Source organism: Ostrea edulis, chromosome 9 (genome assembly GCF_947568905.1).
Source record: "Ostrea edulis chromosome 9, xbOstEdul1.1, whole genome shotgun sequence".
NCBI classification, from domain to species: Eukaryota; Metazoa; Mollusca; class Bivalvia; order Ostreida; family Ostreidae; genus Ostrea; species Ostrea edulis.
In genome coordinates, this window is record NC_079172.1 from 68,164,427 (window position 1) to 68,191,281 (window position 26,855).

At 37.1% G+C, this 26,855-nt stretch overlaps 1 long non-coding RNA gene across 1 annotated transcript; it reads right to left on the reverse strand.

Moving 5' to 3' along the window:
- Nucleotides 1-2,350: 2,350 nt before the first annotated feature.
- LOC125658469 (uncharacterized) lies at nucleotides 2,351-7,505 on the reverse strand. The gene is made up of 2 exons (XR_007363755.2): nucleotides 7,235-7,505; nucleotides 2,351-3,502 (listed from the first exon to the last, which is right to left on the reverse strand). It is a non-coding gene; the product is annotated as an uncharacterized LOC125658469 (long non-coding RNA).
- Nucleotides 7,506-26,855: the final 19,350 nt, after the last annotated feature.

Here is a 26,855-nt window from a genome sequence, read left to right on the forward strand (position 1 = left end):
TCTCACGTGAGACTTCATCTGAATGGTTCTTACGTGAAAATTCATCTGATTAGTTCTCACGTGAGACTTCATCTGAATGGTTCTCACGTGAGACTTCATCTGAATGGTTCTAATATGAGACTTCATCTGAATGGTTCTTGCGTGAGACTTCATCTGAATAGTTCTTACGTGAGACTTCATCTGATTAATTCTCACGTGGGACTTCATCTGAATGGTTCTTACGTGAGACTTCATCTGATTAGTTCTCACGTGAGACTTCATCTGAATGGTTCTCACGTGAGACTTCGTCTGAATGGTTCTCATGTGAGACTTCGTCTGAATGGTTCTCACATGAGCACACTGATTTTGACTGCGGATAACTCCGTTTACCTGATCAGGATATAGGGCTCACGGCGGGTGTGACCGGTCAACAGGGGATGCTTACTCCTCCTAGGCACCTGATCCCACCTCTGGTGTGTCCAGGGGTCCGTGTTTGCCCAACTATCTATTTTGTATTGCTTATAGGAGTTATGAGATTGATCACTGTTCGTTATCTTCACCTTACATGAGACTTCATCTGAAAGGTTCTCACGTGAGACTTCATCTGAATGGTTCTCAAGTGAGACTTCATCTGAGACTGGAAAGATCATAGATGCCGCATCCTTTACATTCCTGCACATGAAATATGTATTATTTACTACCGTGGTGTGATGTAAATATGATTGAATATTAAAATAAATTCACAAACTGTATGGATGCGTTGACTTGTTGACAAATGTTCATCGCCAGTAAAAATCAGGAATATGCCAGCATATATACCATAACAAATTCCCTGTCCATTTGAGACACATTACCTTACTTCTATCCACGCTATATGATATTGGGGAGATAACAAACTTGTCTTCTTTTTTTACGCAAGACCTAACGTTATCAAATTGCTTAGCTTCTAGGCATGACAATGCTTCCCTATCAAGCACCTCAGTGACAGAGGAAAGACGAGTAACGCCCATCACGTTAGCTTCTAGGCATGACAATGCTTCCCCATCAACCACCTCAGTGACAGAGGAAAGACGAGTAACGTCCATCACGTTAGCTTCTAGGCATGACAATGCTTCCCCATCAACCACCTCAGTGGCAGAGGAAAGATGAGTAACGCCCATCACGTTAGCTTCTAGGCATGACAATGCTTCCCCATCAATCACCTCAGTGACAGAGGAAAGACGAGTAAGTCCATCACGTTAGCTTCTAGGCATGACAATGCTTCCCCATCAACCACCTCAGTGACAGAGGAAAGACGAGTAACTTCCATCACGTTAGCTTCTAGGCATGACAATGCTTCCCCATCAACCAACTCAGTGGCAGAGGAAAGATGAGTAACGCCCATCACGTTAGCTTCTAGGCATGACAATGCTTCCCCATCAACCACCTCAGTGACAGAGGAAAGACGAGTAAGTCCATCACGTTAGCTTCTAGGCATGACAATGCTTCCCCATCAACCACCTCAGTGACAGAGGAAAGACGAGTAACGTCCATCACGTTAGCTTCTAGGCATGACAATGCTTCCCCATCAACCAACTCAGTGGCAGAGGAAAGATGAGTAACGCCCATCACGTTAGCTTCTAGGCATGACAATGCTTCCCCATCAACCACCTCAGTGACAGAGGAAAGACGAGTAAGTCCATCACGTTAGCTTCTAGGCATGACAATGCTTCCCCATCAACCACCTCAGTGACAGAGGAAAGACGAGTAACGTCCATCACGTTAGCTTCTAGGCATGACAATGCTTCCCCATCAACCACCTCAGTGACAGAGGAAAGACGAATAACGTCCATCACGTTAGCTTCTAGGCATGACAATGCTTCCCCATCAACCACCTCAGTGACAGAGGAAAGACGAGTAAGTCCATCACGTTAGCTTCTAGGCATGACAATGCTTCCCCATCAACCAACTCAGTGGCAGAGGAAAGATGAGTAACGCCCATCACGTTTGCTGAAAATGATGGAAATGAAAATTACTTCTTCTTTAGATAAGAAATATTTGGGGGGGGGGGGTATAATGACATAACCTGGTATTGCGCGATGAGGGCAAATTATGAAAAGGATACACTCATCCCAACTGGAGTAAGTCGTTATTAGATCCATTACGTATGCAAATAATCAAAATAACACTATATCCTTCAATGAAATATAGGACAGACAGGGGTTTTATAGATATTAATATACCCCCTCCTTTTGTTTACAAGGGGGTGATAAAACGTTTTGTTATAAAAAAAAAAATCTATATTGACCCGGAGTGACCGTAGCGGACTTGCATCTCATCATAATTAAGTGTCATACATTTTACCAGCTGTTGTCATTCATAAAGACAATGAATGAAATCAGACGTATGTGCTATCTTGACTGTAATGCTAAACAGACAACACGAAAAGTAGAGTCGGGTGTTTCACAAACAGCCTCCTCATCATTAATTATTTCATTAGTTTGACAATATGCAAATACAGGTATAAAAGAAAATTATTATAAATTTACAGCGAGCAGTGACAACCATACTAGCCATAGTTCTCTCACAACATACAATCCACTCAGAGCAGAGTCGTATAGAAATAAAAGGTTAAAATCTTATGGTGAAGGACTTTTGGGATGAAAAACTGGACAAAAAGAATTTCTCTATTCACAGTGTCATAAGTTCGCCGATTCGGACTTTGAAAGTCTCAAGTGAATCGGTGTCCACAATGTCCAAAGGGAAATAGTGGTTGGGAAAATGAATCCTGGTAACTTTTGATGTGGCAGAATGGTTGTAGAAACCGTTTTGTATGACCTCCTGTTGCTGTTCCAGTAGGTTGTAGAGGGATGGATGGCATGTTCACAATGTTGTTAGCAATGTGGTACATCATGGTAATAAAAGTTTATTTCCATTTCGGTGATAATTACATAATTGATGTTATTAAAAAAGTGGGAAAGAGTCACAAACATGATCCTCTGTAATTTTGTCAAAGCTATAAGTTTCTATGGTAACCGTATCAGTTCAAAGAATAAAATTATATGTGTTTGATGGACAAGATGGGTTCTAGGATCAGCGTGATCACTGACAACACGTGTGTGTTTGCTTCCTTGCCAAAATTACTTTTAAGCGATTCGATTCTATTTTTATTTAACACAAATACATCATATCTATACAATATGAGTTAATCTCCTTGAAAATTTCATAACGAGGCTAGTAGGTCAGCAACTGATATACAAGCAAATGGTTCAAATCACAGGGTAAAAATATCCATTCCAAGATCAGCTTGGTAAACTTTGACGATTTGTTAGATGACTCATTCCGGCTACACATAATATAAGTTGTTATCCATCTCGAGCAAAGTGAATTGTTTCGTTCATTGGTTGTAATGTGCTGTGAGGCTTACAGCCACGATAAACACGCTGTACATGAAAAACACCAGCATTCCAAATAGAACACGCTCAGATGACGTCAGGGGTCTATCCGGACTCATAAATTCATCCTGTATTTGAACTCTCGGCACCTTTATAAACAAAAGAACGAAAGGATATAAATGTACACTCTACCAAATATCCAGATCGTTTCTACAACTACACAAACAAGCATTCTGAGATAATTGCATGGCAAAACATAGTCCCCTACTTTTGACGAAAACATAATGCAAACTTCATGCATAATTTGTTAAAAATTCCCTCTAGAAATAGAGTAAAATTATCTCCAGCTGCAAATATTTTCAAAGTACAAGGGCCATAACTCGGTAAAAAAGAAATTGACCGTTACATAATGTGAACTTGAACTGTATCATGTCATGGTAAAAGCAAATATCACATGAATATCTGCAAGCATGATGGAAAATGCGTAAAGATGAGTATTTCCATTAATTATCTATGTCAAAGGGTCGTAACGCAGCAAATTTAATGAAACAGGTAGGTAGATAGGTAATAAGGTAGGAAGGTAGGTAGGTACATGTAGGTATGTACATGTACATACTGATGTTGTAGGATAGGGTATCTCCCACACTCTACACACTGATGTTGTAGGGTATCCCCCACACTCTACTCACTGATGTTGTAGGATAGGGTATCCCCCACACTCTACACACTGATGTTGTAGGATAGGGTATCTCCCACACTCTACACACTGATGTTGTAGGATAGGGTATCTCCCACACTCTAAAAACTGATGTTGTAGGATAGGGTATCCCCCACATTCTACACACTGATGTTGTAGGATAGGGTATCCCCCACACTCTACACACTGATGTTGTAGGATAGGGTATCACCCACACTCTACACACTGATGTTGTAGGATAGGGTATCCCCCACACTCTACCCACTGATGTTGTAGGATAGGGTATCCCCCACACTCTACACACTGATGTTGTAGGATAGGGTATCCCCCACACTCTACACACTGATGTTGTAGGATAGGGTATCTCCCACACTCTACACACTGATGTTGTAGGATAGGGTATCCCCCACACTCTACACACTGATGTTGTAGGATAGGGTATCTCTCACACTCTACACACTGATGTTGTAGGGAATCCCCCACACTCTACACACTGATGTTGTAGGATAGGGTATCCCCTACACTCTACATACTGATGTTGTAGGATAGGATATCCCCCACACTCTACACACTGATGTTGTAGGATAGGGTATCTTCCACACTCTACACACTGATGTTGTAGGGAATCCCCCACACTCTACACACTGATGTTGTAGGATAGGGTATCTCTCACACTCTACACACTGATGTTGTAGGATAGGGTATCCCCCACACTCTACACACTGATGTTGTAGGATAGGGTATCCCCACACTCTACACACTGATGTTGTAGGATAGGGTATCCCCCACACTCTACACACTGATGTTGTAGGATAGGGTATCCCCCACACTCTACACATTGATGTTGTAGGATAGGATATCCCCCACACTCTACACACTGATGTTGTAGGATAGGGTATCCCCCACACTCTACACACTGATGTTGTAGGATAGGGTATCTCTCACACTCTACACACTGATGTTGTAGGATATCCCCCACACTTTACACACTGATGTTGTAGGGTATCCCCCACACTCTACACACTGATGTTGTAGGATAGAGTATCCCCCACACTCTACCCACTGATGTTGTAGGATAGGGTATCCCCCACACTCTACCCACTGATGTTGTAGGATAGGGTATCCCCCACACTGTACACACTGATGTTGTAGGATAGGGTATCCCCCACACTCTACACACTGATGTTGTAGGACAGGGTATCCCCCACATTCTACACACTGATGTTGTAGGACAGGGTATCTCTCACACTCTGCACACTGATGTTGTAGGATAGGATATCCCCCACACTCTACACACTGATGTTGTAGGGTATCTCTCACACTCTACACACTGATGTTGTAGGATAGGGTATCATCCACACTCTACACACTGATGTTGTAGGACAGGGTATCTCTCACACTCTACACACTGATGTTGTAGGATAGGATATCCCCCACACTCTACATACTGATGTTGTAGGATAGGGTATCTCCCACACTCTACATACTGATGTTGTAGGGTATCCCCAACACTCTACACACTGATGTTGTAGGATAGAGTATCCCCCACACTCTACACACTGATGTTGTAGGATAGGATATCCCCCACACTCTACACACTGATGTTGTAGGATAGGGTATCCCCCACACTCTACATACTGATGTTGTAGGATAGGATATCCCCCACACTCTACACACTGATGTTGTAGGATAGGGTATCTCCCACACTCTACATACTGATGTTGTAGGATATGGTATCGCCCACACTCTACATACTGATGTTGTAGGATAGGATATCCCCCACACTCTACACACTGATGTTGTGGGATAGGGTATCTTCCACACTCTACACACTGATGTTGTAGGATAGGGTATCTCCCACACTCTACATACTGATGTTGTAGGATAGGGTATCCCCCACACTCTATATACTGATGTTGTAGGATAGGATATCCCCCACACTCTACACACTGATGTTGTAGGATAGGGTATCTCCCACACTCTACATACTGATGTTGTAGGATAGGGTATCCCCCACACTCTATATACTGATGTTGTAGGATAGGATATCCCCCACACTCTACACACTGATGTTGTAGGATAGGGTATCTCTCACAGTCTACATACTGATGTTGTAGGATAGGGTATCCCCCACACTCTACATACTGATGTTGTAGGATAGGATATCCCCCACACTCTACACACTGATGTTGTAGGATAGGGTATCTTCCACACTCTACACACTGATGTTGTAGGGAATCCCCCACACTCTACACACTGATGTTGTAGGATAGGGTATCTCTCACACTCTACACACTGATGTTGTAGGGTAGGGTATCCCCCACACTCTACACACTGATGTTGTAGGATAGGGTATCCCCACACTCTACACACTGATGTTGTAGGATAGGGTATCCCCCACACTCTGCACACTGATGTTGTAGGATAGGGTATCCCCCACACTCTGCACACTGATGTTGTAGGATAGGGTATCCCCCACACTCTACACATTGATGTTGTAGGATAGGATATCCCCCACACTCTACACACTGATGTTGTAGGATAGGGTATCCCCCACACTCTACACACTGAGGTTGTAGGGTATCCCCCACACTCTACACACTGATGTTGTAGGGTATCCCCCACACTCTACACACTGATGTTGTAGGATAGGGTATTCCCTACATTCTACAAACGGATGTAGGATAGGGTCAGTGTTAGGGTTAAGAATGGCGATAGGGTTAACGTTAGGATAGGGTATATCATTAATTATTTGTGTTAAGAAAAAGACTGAATTGCACCTAGTGACTTTCATGGCCATATATTGTTGACAGAAATATGTACCCTCCTAATCGTTTTCAATGTTGTAAATTAAATAAACAGTCTCTCGTGTATTGATCGACCCCGCGTCTTTGCTCAATACTAGAAATCAAATCGCCATTAATTTATACATATAAATTCAAAACCCAAACCCCCAAGAAAAGAGGACAATCCGAAAGCCATACGACCGAGATGTTTCCCCAAATCAAACAGAAGCTAGCACATAGTGTCCGTACTTGTGTATAAAGTCATACGACCGAGATGTTTCCCCAAATCAAATAGAGGCTAACACATAGTGTCCGTACTTGTGTACACATGGAGTGTTTCTGCTTTTATATATACGGTGTTCGTACTTATACGTACATTATTCGTAGTTTTTCCTTACCTTGTTTTCGTGATCTTTCTCCATTTTGTACAGCCGTCGACAAACACCGATATGGCTCAATAACTGTTTGTCATTTTAGCTGGAAGAGCTGACAACGAATGTGGGACTTCGACAAGGGTCGGTGATTTTCGAGGTAGAGAAAATTCTTTACCTTTCCTTAAATCTTTTAAATTGACATATACGTGTATCAGTCTGATCTGTGACTTTACCGAAACATTCATTTCTATGATAATCTATCAAAAATGTCAATGTGCAAGTGTTACGGTGAAACCATTGAACCTGCTGTCATAAAACAAAAGTCTCTGAGGGGAATGTAGCTCTACTATAATTTCTTATTTTTTTCCCTCTGAATTTGAAACAAAAATGTGGTGTTCAGCAATGACAACTCATATCTAGTATGTTTTTAAATTCATGAACTGCATGTTCAATACAATATCAATTTATGGAGTACATGTATATCAGTACGTCCATGAATAAAGATATGGCTTTCATTACATGTATCTATGCAATTTAGCTGTCCATAAAACATTTATTTATCTGTGACGGCGGCACTGTTCCAGAAGCATTACGGGTAATATCCATCATTTTTCAGCTGATGAAGAGCAAATCACGTGACTCATTCATTCATTCATTCATTTTATTCGCTCAAACCACAATGGAAGTGGTACTTGAGGTACAATGCAGAAATTTCATGTATCAATACAGAGGAATGTATATAGGCATGAAAATAAACTCAAAATTCAGGGGTGTCGGCAAAGGGGCGGCAGTCGCCGCCCCAATAATTTTGAAAAAAAAAAAGAATTTTTTTTATAAAAAAAAAACAACTTTTTGAGATTTTTTGTTTACTTTTGTCAGATATATTCCTGCATTTTGATTTGAAAAATGGACGGATTAACACGTATTAATCAACCTGCTAATTTTAAATTTCCAAAGCGGTCTTTCGGCAAAAAGAATCCAGAACTACGTTCGTTCAACTCCTGGTTCAAACCATACCCATGGTTGCATTATGACGAGGTATGTGTATGAGATTATTTTATATGTTTTAATTTATTCCATGATCCAGAATGAAATGCTACAAGTGATGGCTTTGAAGATATTGCGGGACGTGGCATCGAACATCAGAGAGAATGGTTATTTCTCCATCATGGTTGATGAGACAACAGATCAGTCTAACTGTGAACAAGTTGTGATTGTTATTCGTCATGTTGACAGGGATTTAAATGTGCATGTGCATGAAGACTTCATTGGACTGTATGGTGCCTTCCATCAACGCTACAACACTGACCAATGTAATTTTGGATACACTAATGCGGATGAACATTTCTTTGAATAAGTGCCGTGGGTAGTGTTATGATGGAGCCAGCAACATGTCCTGAGCTAAAAAAGGGTGTGGCTGCTAACATCACCAGAAAAGAAGCAAGGTCAATATACACACATTGTTATGGACACTCACTCAACCTGGCCGTTGGCGATACCGTGAAAATATCAAAGGTGATGCGTGATGCCTTAGATACTGTGTTTGAAATGTCAAAACTCATCAAATATTCGCCTAGGAGGGACACCATACTCGAGCAGCTGAAGCGCGAGATGGCACCAGATACACCAGGATTCCGTGTGATATGCCCCACTCGATGGACTGTTAGAGCTGCTAGCTTGATTAGTGTCTTGAAAAATTACTCTGTCCTTCAGTCTTTGTGGGAGACCTGCTACGAATGCACAAAGGATGCCGAAACCCGTTCAAGGATCATTGGTGTGAAAGTTTTGACTTCCTCTTTGGAGTGTCCCTGGGATACGACATGTCAATGAGCCAACTTTGCCAAGGCGAAGAAACCGGAAACGCCCCTCCAGAGTTTGCAGCATCAGAAAAAGACCTCTATAGACAACAGTATTTTGAGGCTTTAGATTTAGTAGTCAATTGTGTGAAGGATCGTTTTGACCAGTCGGGCTACCAAGTGTACCGCCATCTAGAGGACGTTCTTTTGAAGTATGTGCGTGGTGACAAGACATACACAGAAGATCTGGACTTCGTGATAAAATTTTACTGTGATGATTTGGACAAGACATCTCTATCTTCGCAGCTGGAAACATTCACATCATTCGCGAGAAACAGCTTGAGCAATTCATCAACTAGTGTTGTGTCTATTTCGTATTTGGTAAAGTTGGTGTCTGAAATGCCTCCAGCTACCAAATGTCTGTTCTCGGAGATTGTAACTCTTTTAAGACTCATTTTAGTGATGCCAGCCACTAATACCACAAGTGAGCGGACATTCTCTGCACTGCGCCGAGTCAAGACCTATCTTCGTGCGACTATGACACAGGAGAGGCTTAATCACTTGATGATTCTACACACCCACAGGGAAGCTACGGATAAAATGGACATATCAGAAGTCGCTGAAGAGTTTGTCTCAGCGCAGGATGGACGAGGACTTATTTTTGGACGTATCTGAACTGTTCAATGAATCAATGTACATTTATATAATTTGATAAAAATGAGTTTAATGTGTTTAACTTGCATACAACTTCCTTGATATTACTTAAGTTATTAAATGTTTGAATTGAAGACAAATATTGCAATTTTTTCAATAGATGAAAAGATATGTATTAGGAAAACATGGGGTGTTGGTGAATATATGTACATACTAGCTAAAATACGTTACACCCCCCCCCCTTTTTTTTAAAATCCAGTTCGTCGCCCCAATGTCAAAAACTTGCCGACGCGCCTGAAATACAAACCACAGTATGTAACCCACGACTCTTTTCCCTGGTTTACTTGTTCATTTAGCGAATTCACACCTGAACAAGCATATTCAAATGACAGAAGACATTTTGCATCCTTATTGGATTTAAAAGAACCAAAACGTTATCGCTATCGTTGACTCACGCTAAGTTTATTTTGGTTTTTACAGATTAATTCCATTCTCTTCTCTCCTTTCACAACCTAAAATAAAAACGAAGGATTTGAATTATTTATGGATGTTTCAAGACTCCTATGTGTTGAAGACGTTTGTATGTCGAATCCAATGCATGTATTACCGAGGTCCTTTGATTTTACATAAAAGTCCCGAATATCCAGATGAAGAGCCCGTAGAGCTTGTTTGATGGCGTTGTCAAGGTTACGGGGGTCCTTCTGGCGACATACGATGAAGTAACTGTCAGAAAGATGTGTTTGTTGGCGCCCGACGAAAAATCCCTCAGTGGGATGAGGATCAACATACTGAAATGTCATCTTAATTCCCTAAGGTCTCTTGTAAATTCAAAATTCAATACAGAGGCGTTATTTTCTAGAATGAACCTTAACTTATGTTGGATCCTGGAGATAATTTATATAGTGGTTTCATGGATGTCCGCCTCTCTCTCTCTCTCTCTCTCTCTCTCTCTCTCTCTCTCTCTCTCTTTTGCATTGGAATCAATTTACGCTATTATTTTTGTGATTGATACAGTTTATTCTACAATCATTAAAACGTCAATGCCTTTATTTCATTGCTGCACTTTGAAGTCCGTAAAAAGAAAGTGTGTGGACGAAATGACAAAAAGTAAATTGTTTTAGGAAGCAGATGTCATAGCCTTTTTACCCTCACAAAATTAAAAAATTTGGAGTCAGGGCCATTTTTCATAATTTTTGGCTTTAGTCCTTTCAGTTGATAAGAAATCTCTTGGATAGTCCAGACCTCACGATTACATACACACCATTTGTGGACATCCGGATAAGGAAGCCCTTGGGTAAGTCGGATTTTGTGGGTTGAAATGCTACAGCTGTTGTCCGACACTCCTCCAGAGACCTAAAATATTACATTTAATAAGAAGGATAAAGGCAGTTCAACAAAAATGGAAGAATTGATTCATTGTATATTGTTTAACATGAGTGAAATATTCTCGGGCGGGACGTTGAAAATACAGATGACCTTCAAAAAGCATTAGATGAGTTTCATGTGTACTGTTCTCAAAGGAAATTGAATGTAAATGTTGAGAAAACAAAGGTATTAGTGTTTTCAAAAAGGGCCTAGAAATATTATTACAACAAAAATATTGTTGAAAATGTGAATGAATTCAAATATTTAGGTATTGTATTTTCTAGAAGTGGATCTTTTTGTAAAGCCAAAAAACATCTAGTCAATCAAGCACAGAACGCAATTTACAATATCATTAGAAAAATAAGACTATTCAACTTACCATTTATAGAACAACAGTTTGATTTGTTTGATAAAGCAGTATTGCCAGTACTACTCTATGGCTGTGAAATGTGGAGGTACGAAAATTTGGATGTTATTGAGAGAGTACATTTAAAATTTCTGAAATATATTTTATGAATGAAAAGTAGTACGTCAGCATATATGGTCTATCAGGTCATTTTCCTCTGTCTGTCACTATATATTCAAGGATGATCTCCTATTGGGCAAAAATGTTTCAAGGCCAAGAAAATAAAACTATGTTTACTGTATATAGATATTTATTCAATTGATACATGCACAATAATGAGAGAGTGGACTCGTGGGTGATTTTTATAAGAAATGTTTTAGATTCCTGTGGTTTTTCTAATTTTTGGACAGGACAGCGCTCTGTAATGTTTAATGTCAAATGGATTACTGCTGTCATTAAACAAAGACTACAAGACCAGTTTATATAGAAGTGGACTAATGACATGCATGATTGTCAAAGGGTCAAATCTATCAAAAATTTAAGCTAAGCTTTGGCTTCGAGAAATACTAAAGCATTCTTTCGGGAAAAAAAAATTGGAAACTTCTTGTTAAATTCAGAACAACAAACCATTGTTTACCCACAGAGGTAGGTAGGTGATATGGAATTCCAGCAAATGATAGAAATTGCACACTCTGTAATACTGGTAAATTAGCCGACGAATACCACTTTCTCTTAGAATGTTAATCCCTATCCACTTTACGGAAAGAATTTATGGCTTCTAGAAATTGTCATGTACTAAATACACTGAAAGTTAGAGAATTAATGACAACATCAAACTTTAAAACATTTTTAAAAAATGTGAAAATTTATTTCTAAAATATGATATATATAATGAGGAAAGATCTTACGAAATCCAACGCTGAATGATTTGAACTGGTGTAATTCTTTCACCACAAGGTACCACAGAATCTACAAAAATATTGTCTCTGAAGGTGTTGTTTAACGTGTCCCTGAAAGCTACAAAACATTTATATTATTGACATACATTATTCGCCTTTTTAGCAAATTAAAATAAGCTGTTCTCTCTCGATGTACATACAATGGTAAGTAGGTTTTCCAATGATTATAAGTACATTTCTTCCTCAGCCTTTTGCGGTATGGCAGCACATACATACATGCATGCTCTGTTGTGCTGTTATATTTTGTATGTATAATTCATAATCATTAGGATTAACTGAATTCATATTTAATTTGATAATGCTGATACAAGTTTTCTGTAGTTGCTGAGTGACAATTTCGGAAAGATTTCTGGGTATGTTCAACTTGAAACCAATTATTTCACACACGAAAAATGCTTTAATAATTTCAGACAGGACAGCAGTTTCTTATTTGTAGCTTACCATTCTGTGGTCCACACTCCTGGGATTTAAATATTCTCTCTTAAAAATACCGTAATCTGAAGATGACGACGTTTCGGAACATCGAATCAGGAATACGAGTAAATATACTTTAAACATATGTAACATCTTAAGATGATGTTGAAAGCACAACTTGCCTTTATATATAATGGATCAACTGGTTGAAACTCACTGTCCTATTTTCTACCATTTCAGTTTGCAGTTCACTGGAGAGAGAATAAAAACATTTATATGATACTGAAATTTCATAAGAATGTCTAGCTTTAAACGCTTGAATCCCTATACTAATATTCGTCATTAAATGACTTAAGAGGACTATTTGGGGGAAATGCAATTACACATCAGTGTTGGATTCGGTTGAACAAATGAAACAGTTTGTGATGATTGGAAAATCAATCATTAAGTCCATCTGCGTAAATCTCACTAGGGAAAAACTGCATTTTGCCCTACAGAATATGGAATTAATTTTATGGAAAAGATAAATACAAATATTAATTAGAAAATCAACAAAGTCAACTTGGGCTCATCGTCGGATACCCAAGGTTGATTACGATTCGTTCTCTTTCCATCACATAGGTTCTTTCATACCAATCCACGTGTTCTCAGAAATAATAATATTTTTACTGTCCAATCAAAGTAATCGTTATAGAAACAGAACTCTTCTATTTTAAAGGTAGTATTACTTTAACCTTGCTATTACAGCAATGGCTGCAAAATCATTTCTGACCAGTCATACAGATTTCTGTCGTCAAACACACGTAAGGAATAGTACAGGGATGGGTTTAAACCCTTGGGCATTCCAAACGTAAAAGGATTTGCCTGTAATAAGTGGGCAAACAAGCTTAAACGTGTTATAAGATCAGCATGGACCTGAAAACAAAATCATTTAACATTAAAGAAGAACGGGATACGCTAGAGTAGAACACAGTCTTCTGACATGTGGCTTGAATGGATAAATATCCACGAAATTCTGAGGGTATATAGGTATTTGTCATGTCTTTTCCACTTTCATGTCCGAACTTATTATAACTATTACTTACCAACCAGGTTGTCCATAGTTGGAGGGTGCCATGACCCTGAATCAAAGTCAGTTGACCACATAACTTTACTTAATGACAAGGTTGACACTTTATGATCCAAGGATGAGTCATTCCCTTGACATAAAATCAGTTTTTGAAAAGCATGGTCACAGAATCTAATTCCAAAGATATTGAGTATGGTTCATAATTATTTTCTACTGAAACACCTCATCAAAGGACGTCATGACATTAAACCAGGGTCGTTACTGTACATTTATATCATTTAATATTCATATCAAGTACGAGTATGACAGTCATTTTAAAAAGACCATTAGTAGGGCAAGTCCTCGTGGACAACACTAGTTTCAACTTGAATTGGGACTTAATAATTTATCGTATGTGTTATTCTGCATGGATTAAACGTTCGAATCAAAAAAATTGTGATAATCATAATGGGTGTATTCTTGGGTACTGGTTCTGTTTTACCTCTAAAAATGTTAATTTAAAAAAATGAGAAGAGGTGGCTTATATACAATTACATGTACATATTGTATTTTTGGTCTTGAAATTATCAAACTACATGTACTTAATCTTAAGAATCTGGGTTCAATTTCAATAATATCATGTCATTAGTCTGGACTAGGTGAGAAAGAAAACTGATATAGTCAGAATAGCCCATTAGGATTTATCGCAGTAATTCCAAACTACAGAAAATACTCACAGCGTTCTTTCATTGTTGTTCTTAATGATATCATTAAAACATTGCAGGAGAGACAGTGTTTTTTCTGTTCACAATACTTGAAAAGCTTGAAAGCATATGCTTTTGCCACGCCTGTCTTCATGTACACATATACAGATATCCATTCTTTTTCTAATGCATCTATTTTAAATGCCTTCAATTCTCTTATTCCAAATCGTTCACAAACTACTTGAGCAATGGTCGCCATTTTGAATTGTGTAATGAACGTGTGTAGAAAGAGCCTTAATGATTGGACAAATTGCCTCTGGTCTTCCTAGAACGCCCAATGTAATTGCTTCGTTCATTATTCATGAGAACGAGATAGGGTATTGTTATAAATGGACGGTGATGGAGAGACGAAGGAATCATAATCAACCGTGGGTATTCAACGATGAATTGGGTCAAGTCAATTGGTGCGTTTCTATATGTGACCTTGACCTTTGACTTCAAACGTATCGGTGGTTTTTTTTATCATATCAAGTACGCAATATATGGTAATGAAATCGTTGAATATCATAAGGGTTAGTCTTTGGTGCGGGGTCCACATTATATTATCGGAGATGCATGTATCATTATTTTCCAAAGTACATAAGTGCACTACATTACGTCATACAATGACGTCACACGGACTGCGAATAATCAATTTACACTGAATCGATTTAGCGGAAGATGTGCCCTCGGAATGTCAATGATTCGTTCATAAGGTAATAGGGAATTAAATATTCATCAATGTCATTGCTGTCCTAACCTCGTCCATCGTCCTGCTCGATCGTTATTTCAATTCAATTCAATTCAATTCTTTATTGGCACTAAAGCACATTATATAAGAATGTGTTGTTAGCCATACATAGATACACATATATATTGATACATTACAAAATATCAAACTGTTGAAAACTTATTTCTAACATTAAAACAGTCTCTGATGTATAGACAGGTTTGTTTTGTAGATACAAGGTTATGTGGATTTAGTAAACAAAATAAGGTATTAATATCTAGTCGTTTTGAATGCATTTTTCTAATATGTTCATACACAGGACAATCAAGTAAAAAATGTTTTTCATCTTCAACAATAGTTTGACAATGAAAACAAAATCTATTTTCTCTAGGAATGACAGGATTACAATATCGACCTGTTTCTACATACAACTTATGTGCACTTATTCTTAATTTGGTAAGATAAGAAACTAAATTCTTAGGAAGTGGAAGACATAAATATGGTTGGATTTCTAGTTTCATAACATCATGGTTGAATAATGTACTATAAAATGAGAGCTTACCACTTTGAGTGTTGTTAATATGTTGAAGTTCAGAAAAGAATTTATTTTCAAAGAATTTTTTAAGTTTAGAAATAAACATTTTACATTCAGTGTCAACGTTAACATTTAACATCTTTTGTATTGATTTTATACAAGTTTGCCAGCATTTTTTATTTTCACTAGCCAAGTGTACATCTTCCAAGTAAGCATTCCTTAGTAAAACATTGTGATTATCATTAGATTTTGCTAAATTTTCCAATCTAGAATAGTATTTAATAGCAAGCTGGTATATTTTGGCATGAATAGGGAGAACACCTAATTCCATTTTTGTTGCCAAGTTTGATGCTTTATTATGTACACCTAAGATGTTTTTCAAGATAAAATTCTGAATTTTTTCAAAAGGAGTTTTATCAAAATTCAATAAATTCCGTACACGTCGTCCATTGTTTCACTTGAAATATTTGATTCATTATTCATGCATTATCTGATTGGATTTGAATGAACTATCTGGCGATCGAAGCAGTCTAACCGTTATCGATGCATTAACTATGTCAGTTTGGGGAAAAAACAATTATTTATTAATACATATTTACCTTTAAATATATGAGCATACAATTACTTTAGAAATGTCCCATTCATTCATTGATATGCGGTTTCCATGTAGATTAGTATTGCCTTTTAGTCTTACATTTTACAGAATTATAAAAATAATACACATAATCTAGTAGTTAGGATATTTGTACTCATAGATGGCAAAAGATTAGCATATCAATTATTCATCTCGTATGAATGCATATGACCTAATAGAATTGAATTTTTGTAGGCTAACTAACAAATATAAAAATGTAAGAAATTTCTTTCAGCGTCCCTTACAACATGCTGGCGTGAAGAGGCTCGCGGTATTTCATCACATTCAAAAACTGAAAGACATTTCTTACATAACGAGAAAACGTTCTCAATATAACGGCTCGGTTATCTCGTTAAAACAACTTGATTATCTCTTTATAGCAAATTACTATCTCGTTACAACGAAACTTAGTTAGGCCTACCTCTTTGTAACGAGTTAATATCTTATCTCGCTATAACGAGTTTTAAAATATCTCGGTATTCCATTGACATATATATATAACTTTTTGCCACTTACCGTGCAATAAAGATATGATACAGGAACGCCCCCTAAATCCCAGATCTCCAGCGATTCAGGACACCGGGGATGTATACAGACAATTCAGATGACAGTCTTAGTCAGTCCAGGCCTCTAGGTGAACACTCACCAGGGGTCACCGGGCTTGACCACTACTTCCACGACCAGAACCCGGAGAGAGTCGGTCAGAGATGTCATCAACAATCTAAATAACTAACAAAGATGGAACCCAGTCATTCAGGAGATATCACCAACAGGGGGATCTGGAATCTTTTCATACACCAAATAGTTCTATAGCAGTTTGCAACTATTTCCTTCCACAGCATCACAAACCTGGGCCACAGAGAATCCTGGCTAGGGATAATCAACTCGAGTAAGATGTGGAAGTGAATATTGACCAAACATTTCACGTCATCTACCCGCACCGCTACCGGTGACACTTCAGAGGGCGCAACGAGCAGAATATACCTTGTTTTGGACTTGTATCATATAGGTTTAGGGTTGTGCATCCCATCAGAGCTACCACTGGAGAATAAATACTGCAATGTATCATGATGTATTAATTTTAGTCCGGTTTGTTTGTATCTTCTTTTGTGTATCATTCGAGATTTTGTGTATCATGAAAACGACACCAGCTTTAGCCAGGTGAAGAGTGACGAACTTTGACCTGTAATAACGCCCAACGTCATAGAGCAGTGAGGTTTCTTTATCGTGCCCTGGCCTACCGTGTAGCGGGACTTCCGTTTCATGGTGACATCAGAAAGATCCGTGACTTCCACTTCTAAAGCAGGAAGTTGAACGAAGAAATAGTCTTTACCTATGTTAAACGTCTCCAATATCGAAATTTGAACACAGAACCCAGGACCTCCCTGGAGCGAAGCGAACGTCTTCGCCGATGGAACGAGTGAATATTAATAAATATTTAACCAGTGTCTGTGCAAAACAAAAACGCATTTCCCAGGAAGAAAGGTTTATCCTTCTTGCGTCTAAACAGACTCGCAAACAAACAATATCCCAGACACACAAAATCACTGAGTTCCTTCCTTTGATATAAATAGTCTCACACACGTACAGTACCATCGATTTCAATGTATTCAAAGTTATAGTGACGTAATCATTTTACATTCCAATCATGATTGTGTTATATATGTAGTAAAAATCCAATAGGATATCTTGTATTGTATGAGACCTAGAATCATCACAAAATCTGCTTGCACATCTTGTATTTCGGAATGAGCGCAACAGAGAATAACAACGTCTATGAAATAACACTCCTAAGATAAGGCTGTACACAGTATATGCATCATAACGCCAAACGTAAACCTAGAGGCCCATAGGCTACATAGCTCATGTGATCCACCTTGATTCTCCCGTTGCTCTAGGTCACTATGTCAAGCACCAAAGTAAAACGAGGTCTTGCTCTAAAGAACATATATATAAGATATAAAAGCTATACCTTAAATCGTTCAGGAAATATCAAATAGATCAGGATTTTTTAAAAGTAGGTCAAACTCCAAGATCAACAGATTAAACCTCATTTTGACACAAGGTCTTGCCATAAAGAATCTCTATACAAAATATGAGAGTCCCACCTAAAATAGTTCCTCATATACTTAATAGGTTATGGTTTCTTAAAAGTAGGTCAAACTCTTAGTTCAAAGTCACTAGGTCAAAGAATATGATATGAAATGAAAGGTCTTGCCATAAGACATTTATATACAAGATATGAAAGATCTACCTTAAATAGTTCAGGACATTTTGAATAGGTCAGATTTTTATTAAAAGTAGGTCAAGGTTACAAGATCACACACCATTGGAGAACATGAAAGATCTTACCGTAAAGAATGTATACACAAAATAGGAAAGCCCAACCTTAAATAGTTCAAGAGATACTTTAAAAGATTTGTTTTCATATATATATATATCAGCATGTAAAACTTTGATCCCTATTGTGGTCCAATCCTACCCCCTGGGACGATGATTTGAACAAACTTGAATCTACTCTATGTCAGGAAGCTTTCATGTAAATTTCCATTTTTCTGACCCAATGGTTCTTGAGATGAAGATTTTGACTTTTCCCCAGTATATTTGGAATGTAAAACTTTGATTCCCTATTGGTCCCACCCTAACCCTGGTACCATGATTTTAACAAACTTGAATCTGCACTATGTCAGAAAGCTTTCATATAGATTTCAACTTTTCTGATTCTTAAAAAGATTTTTAGATATTTTCCTTATATATTCACATGTTTAACTTTGATCCCCTACTATGGCCCCATCCTACCCCCGGGGGTCATGATTTTAACAAACTTGAATCTGCATTATGTCAGAATGCTTTCATGTGGATTTCAACTTTTTTGACATGTGGTTCTTGAGAAGATTTTTAAATGACCCCACACTATTTTAACATTTTCATAATCAATTCATATTTGAAGGGACGTGGCCCGCATTTGAACATACTTGAAAGCTCTTTAACCAAGGATGCTTTGTGCCAAGTTTGATTGAAATTGGCTAAGCGATTCTGGAGAAGAAGTCGAAAATGGAAACAATTTTCGGACGAACGCCGAACAAAAAGTTATCAGAAAAGCTCACTTGAGCTTTCAGTTCAGGTGAGCTAAAACAGATGGGCACCTATTGAAATTTTGATTAAATTCAAAACATTTTAGGAGAGTTGTTTCAACATGTACATGTATTAGTTTGATAAACTACGAATCCCGAGATTTCATCTAAAAATGACTTCTCGACATGATTGTGTAACAGCGGCTTATTTCAGATTCGTCTTATCTCTTTGGACGTAATCTCGTGAAGTGTCGGACGTAATCTCGTGAGGTGCCATCTCTCACTGACATTTATTGTAATGGGTATAGACAGAATGTTTGATACTTGAATAGACAGTTTTAGAGAACAGTAGATAAATCATGGGATTCACTGAGTACTTCACTAACCAGGCAATCCGTGCAGTAAATATAATACCTTTACACTCATTTTCTGTACAGCATACTCCGAAGTTAATCAAACAAAACGCTATGGGATATAGTGCCGCTGAAATTGTTAACACCACGAGAATTACTATGATCATTTTAGATATGTTTGAATTTGATGCTTAATTCGGCTTGTCCGTCGTCTCTCGTGTAATTCCGATTCAGATTTGATAGATACATTTCTTTATCAGCAACGTCGTAGTAGACACAACCACTTTGAAATTAGATTTTTTGAAATAATGAATATTGAAGATAAAGGGGAGAGGTATCGATTAATTGATAAATAAGCAGCGACAAAACCTATGATGACATTGTTTCGTGTATTGGACTGTTTTGTAAACAAATTAGCGTAATTCAGAGATGAAACTTCGGGGACTTCGTTGTAATTTCAACACGATATCGTGACATTTATAAACACTTTAACACTTTTCGGAGACAGCTTCACGGTTGGAATTCGTGCTAACAATTTGCATTTGATACATTATCAGTGAGATTTTTGTGGGCATACCCTATAGCGGGTTTTTTTTCCGCAGGTCTACAATTTGGCGATTTACAATGGGTATGAAACACGCAAGACAACATTTGACCAAAATATAGGTTGTACTTGCGCACTAGATCATTATAACCTTATTACATATTCAAATAAATTTCAATTTTGCATGAGGGTATACTTCATGAAGCGCGTTATCTTTTATATTTATATTCTACTTTCATTTCTGCTGGGAGATTTCCAATCGTTAAGATGGACGTACTATATTAATCAAACATTTGATTGATCCAATGATAGGTTGTATTCTCACACTAGATCGTTATAATGACCATAAAAATTGCAAAATGCTGACTTTAAACTAGATTGTTGAAACCCCTGCACCATCATCTTGTTTTTCAGTAGCCTGTTTCAATTTAAAAACTGATCATACGCAGAACAAGTTCCTGCGTATCGAATCAGTTGAGATATATATAAATCAGTTGAGATATATATACACCATATACAGGTGATAATGGAATATTGCTATATAAATATGGGAAGTTGACGATGAAGAAGCTGAAAACATTCCGTTTGTCATAAAGTTGAGTTGGTAGTTTGCCGTTAATATCTATTTTCAATAAAAAATCTAAGTATGAAGCAGAAGTAGATGACTCTGTGGTGTCTATTATTTCGAGTTCACGGGGGTGTATCGAATCGACATATGAATAAAAATTATTATTGTTAATAGTAAAACGTCGTCGATATTTCTAAATGTCGAATTGAAGGCCACAGCAAGAGAATTTTTCCTCAGAAGTTTTTGAATAAAATCTGCTTCATAAGAGTATAGAAACAGGTCAGCTAACAAAGGAGCACAATTCGTGCCCATAGAAATCCTGACAGACTGATGGAAGACCTGATCACCAAAGACCACGAAGATATTGTCAATGAGGAACTCCAGCATATTTTTATTTCATCTTCAGAGTATCTGTGCGTGGAATCAGATTAGTGCTTTAAAAAGTATAATTTTTTGGATGACTGATCACTAGATATGAATATTTCCGTTTTCCATTTTTCTTGAAGAAGCAACTCTCCATTATGTCAAAAATTCTAGTCTTTAAATTGTCGTGAGTAATGGTCGTGTAAAGTGTTGAAAAGTCATACGTTTTGATGTTCATTTGAGAAAAGTTTTGCGATTTCAAATCTATAAAAAGTTCTTTGGATCTTTTTAGAATCCACATTTGATTTACACCACTCCTTCACAACTGTTAATATTTTCATGAGGAGTAAAGATATGGGCTTGGTAGCATTTTACTGGATCCAGCAATATATCTTTGTAAGGGTTTTTATAAAGTTTAGGAATCCAGCATAGATACGGTAATTCATATTCTTCCGACCTATGTGTCTAAAACTGAAGCATGGTTTTGAAGAATTTCATCGTTTGAAAGTGCAGTGCAAGAACGATTACCAAAAGTTAAATTAAAGCTGACATGAATTAATAAATACGTACACCTTTCTCATCTTATCCGCCATATTTCTCTCAGGTAGCCTAATTTACTCTACCCGTATATACCCCAAATGTGATTGTCACACCTGAGTGATTTTTGTAGGTGGACTCGACCAGTGCACATCTCCGATAGTAATATATAGGGAATGAGAAACAAATAAAATAACAGATTAAAACATTATGCTTTGCTCAAATTTACAAAATATTGATTGTATACTAATGCAACATTCTGGAAGTTTAGATAAGTTAGACAAAAATACAAAAAAACAAAAAACTTTTCTTGCATACTTGCAAATGCATGCAAGTATTTGCATTTTCTAATAAAATAAATGCGGGTAAATCATTTGCCAATTACATACTGATAGAATGGAATAGGCAAAGAGCATAAACTATATTATTTATATCACTTCTTGCAAAATAAAGGTGCATGCTATATGCATAATATGCAATGCACAAGGTATAATCGCCAAAAAAAAGTATCAAATACGGGCGTCTATTCAACAGGTATCGGAGATGTGCACTTACCGAAAATATTAGATTCTCTTTATTCTGATAAATCCACGAAACAAAATGATAAACTCCATTTGTATCTCGTTAGAACTTTACAACACGTTGTCATTCCATTATACAGACTGCGACACACTTCACCCGTGCCAAACAGGGTGTCTTCAATCAGGGGAGATGTCAGAGTCGAAAATTGTTCCTGCATTGAATGCTTGTCTGGTCGAGGTTTTGCAGTTTATAGAAATGGGGAATCTAATATTTGGTTGGATATATTGCGTGCACAATTCAAAATTTCTCGATGATCATATACAAACTTGGATATACAAATAAGGGAATAATGATCGAAAATATACATATGTGTGCAAATGCGTGTATTACATTTGCAATCCATAATAAACAGTTCATTACACAAAGACATATGAAAGGAAATTTATAAACGAAAATATTGTTTTGTTGTCTCTTTTGGAACCACATAATTATTTACGGTCTCTGTATGTCCATATTCAGAGAGAGAGAGAGAGAGAGAGAGAGAGAGAGAGACCGTCCTACTTCGATTTATAATATATCATTTCACAGAAGGAAAGAAAATTGATCACTTATATAAATGTAAGCTTACAAGCATTAAAAATTTCCAGCTATCTAAAAATTTGTGATTGACAATATATTGGAAACTTACAGGAGTTGATGCTTATAATTGAATTCATTACAAATTTAAAAAAAAGAATATTAGTTTGAACTGTGCGTGTAGAAAATACGGACTTTGTATGTTAGAATAATGGGGAAAAAGTAAATTGTCAAAAAAAGTGGGAAAAGCAGACCAGCCTTCCTGCCCACCCCAACCCCTTGTTTTCGTACCTGGAACAACATATCAATTCGTGTTGAAAGAAAGGTGCATATCTACATTTCATTAAATTCCAAAGGAGCTCGAATTTATGTGTTCCCCTGTTAATTATTTTGTATGCAAGATTCGTTCCCGAATTTAGAATCATGCTTTCAGTCAGAGCAGAAATGAATTCATGTTGAAGTACATCTAGTTTGAATGCAAATGTTGGATTCCTTCTTTTAATTTCATCAGACTCATTAGAAATCCCTCTCCCAAACTATGCAGCTTTGTTTTTATTGATATCTAAATCGGTATAAATAAATCCGGATATAAATTATCATAATGTTTTTTTGGTTTTTTTTTCGTGATCATATAGATATTGATACTGATAATGAAAAAAGAAAATGTTTATACTCTTGCCTTTTGCATATCCTACTAATGCATTACAGTATATTGACATTGTATCATATCAAATAAAACCTCAACACGAATTTTACTGATTTATGCATACTAACATCTTATCGAATACATTTGAATTTGAAATTTCTACGTACAGCGGTATGGCCATTGCGCCAGATCTACGAAATGAAAATATTTATGAATAAATTACACTCAAGCCTCAAAGTAATCATTATGGCATGTTACAGAAACGTTAAAACACACAAATGCTATAGTCCTGCAATGCATGCATGCGATTTTTCTGAATACATGTATTCATGTATTCATGAATGAAGTTCCTACGCTTGAAAATATCTTGGTCTTTATTGCATTTTGTTTTGTGATTTTGGTTTACCATTCCTTACACTGTGTAAATGAAGGAAAACTTGGTAAAGGGTGCAATTCTACATGCACCATACAATTAGTATACATGCATGTGTTTCAAAGCAAAATGTACATGTAATAACCAGACATGTATCGTCATTTTTCATGGGGGGGGGGGGGGGGGTAGAACAGGGGAAAAAATGGAAAATTGGATTCTTCAAAATCTCTTGCCATTCAAAATAATTATTAAAAAAGATGAACGAAAACAGCAATAAAATAAAACAAAACACCCAAACAAACCAAGATGTTTTGTCCGATGTTCAAAGTCCTAATGTGGGGGTGAAGGGTTACAAGAGTCTTTTACTTTGGCTACCTCGATAATTTCCCCCTACACTTCATTTTCTTCAATCGTTGGGGGTCGGATGGGGTGGTTAGTCCTCTACTAAGAGTGCCTCATATCTTCATTTTCTTAATTGGTGGTGGTGTGTGTCTTTTACTATTATATCAGAACTTTCAAGCTGGGGTAAGTGGGGGAGGGGTTGTCACTCAATGTATCTTTTATTTGCATTACAAACTAACAAAAAATGGATATTGTTATTAAAGGTGGGTGACAGACACTCTTGTACTCTCCCCTTGATGTTTGATAACGACGCATAATATGATAAACTCGATTATTACATTTTGCGTTAGTACAATTTGCGTCGAGTTCGACGCAGAATGTAATAACGCAAAATGGCGTAGATATATAAGATCTATTGAGCGCCAAATTAGCATAAAATGAAGTAATTGAAAATAACATTATTTAAAAATGTTTAATTTTTAATTATTGCGTGCTTTAAATGAATCAAATAAATCTGTATTATCAATTAATGAGAGCAATATTGAGTTACTAGCTATAGTACTGTTCTCTTTTTATTGAATTAGCGATATCATTTGTCTTAATAAGAGCACGATTGTTACAAGATCATCGGTTCTCTCTCTCTCTCGTTGTTCTCTCTCTCTCTCTCTCTCTCTCTCTCTCTCTCTCTCTCTCTCTCTCTCTCTCATCCCATACACTCGTACAGTGTTGTATATGCAAAGTTATGTTCCTAAATGATTTCCTGATTTATAAATCATATGGTATAAGGATTCATGCACAATACAGGGTAAATATTATACTCTGATACTTCCCCTGATTGAAGATAGCTGATCGGCACGGGCTAAGTGTGTCGCAGTCTGTACAATGGACAATGTTGTTTACTGTTGGAATGCAAATGGAGTTTATCGTTTTGTTTCATGGATTATGCAAATAAATGGAGTTTTACTACTACTTAGAGTATTTTCGACAAGTGTACACGTACATCTGCGGTCCTTTACAGATATTACGAGTAGGCCCAGGTAAATAGTCGTCCGCATTCGATGCATTTTCATGGCGAGCATACATGCCATTTTCATAAGTATAGTGGTATTTATGTCTTTGCCTTTTACTTGAAGTAATTGTAATTGGTATAGATCGTATAATCTTTGCTTATTCCATTTTATCAATAGATAAAAGATGAAATATTTGACCGCATATTTGTATAGTTTTGACATATTTACTGCAAATGTACGCACGTTCACGTAAAGAAAAGGCATTCTATGTATATTTATCCAAATATATATATTTAGAATGATTTACTACTGTACGATATGTTTATTATAATTTTGAGCACTGCGTGGTGTTCCAAAACGTGATTTCATTTCTTCTTGATGTCCTATAAATTAGTATCGGAGATGTACGTGTTACCTGTCGAAGCTACCCGCACAGGTAAATCGAAGACACTGATGTGAAGTGAGGCGTAGCAAAGCTCGTCCCCTTATATACCATGCGAACCCTGATATATATAAAATCTAAATTTTTAGTATTAAAATTTGTATTTGTTAAATAAATACTTACCTTTATAAATTTAGATATTCACCTGCTTGCAGTCTTGTATCGGAAAAAAAAACCATGTAATAAAAAAGCACCCTTTGTGACCCGCCACCTCTGACATGCTCAGAAACCAACATCCGGTATCATCTATTCTTTGACATAAAACAAAAAATTAGAAGGGGGATGAAGGGGAGGTGGGTTGGGACCTCTGATTTATAAAGGTAAGTATTTATTTAACAAATACAAATTTTAATACTAAAAATTTAGAATTTATCACAATAAATACGTTACCTTTATAAATTTAGATAAGCAGAATTCAAAGTAGAGCTGAATCCCCCTGAGATTGGCAACTAGGAGGAAAAACCACTTTTTGAGCTGAAACTAGAGGTCCAAGCGAGAACAAACTGTCACTATGAAGGGGCATAGATCTAAGGTAATGGTTATAAAAGGTACTATCAGACCTCCAATAACCAGCTGACATGATTTCCGACATAGAGGAGGAATTGAAAATAGCCCAGGAGCAAGACAATGCTCTAATTTCATGTGCCTGAACTTGAACACGAGACAAGGCTTCTGGAGATGAAGATTGGTAAGCCATCTTAACAGTATGACAAAGCCAAGTAGAAATAGTCTTAGCCGAAATATCCTTTAGACCTTTCTTAATAGCAACAAATACCATGCAATACTTAGCCAAAAATAGCAAGTAGAAAAAATTCTTTTCCTCCTCGAGAAAAACGTGACTGCACTCCACAACGGCGGAAAATAAAAGATGATACCGGATGTTGGTTTCTGAGCATGTCAGAGGTGGCGGGTCACAAAGGGTGCTTTTTTATTACATGGTTTTTTTTTCCGATACAAGACTGCAAGCAGGTGAATATCTAAATTTATAAAGGTAACGTATTTATTGTGATAAATATAGAAATTCCAACTAATATGGCGGATTAGCAGAGAAATATGGCGGACATATAGAAT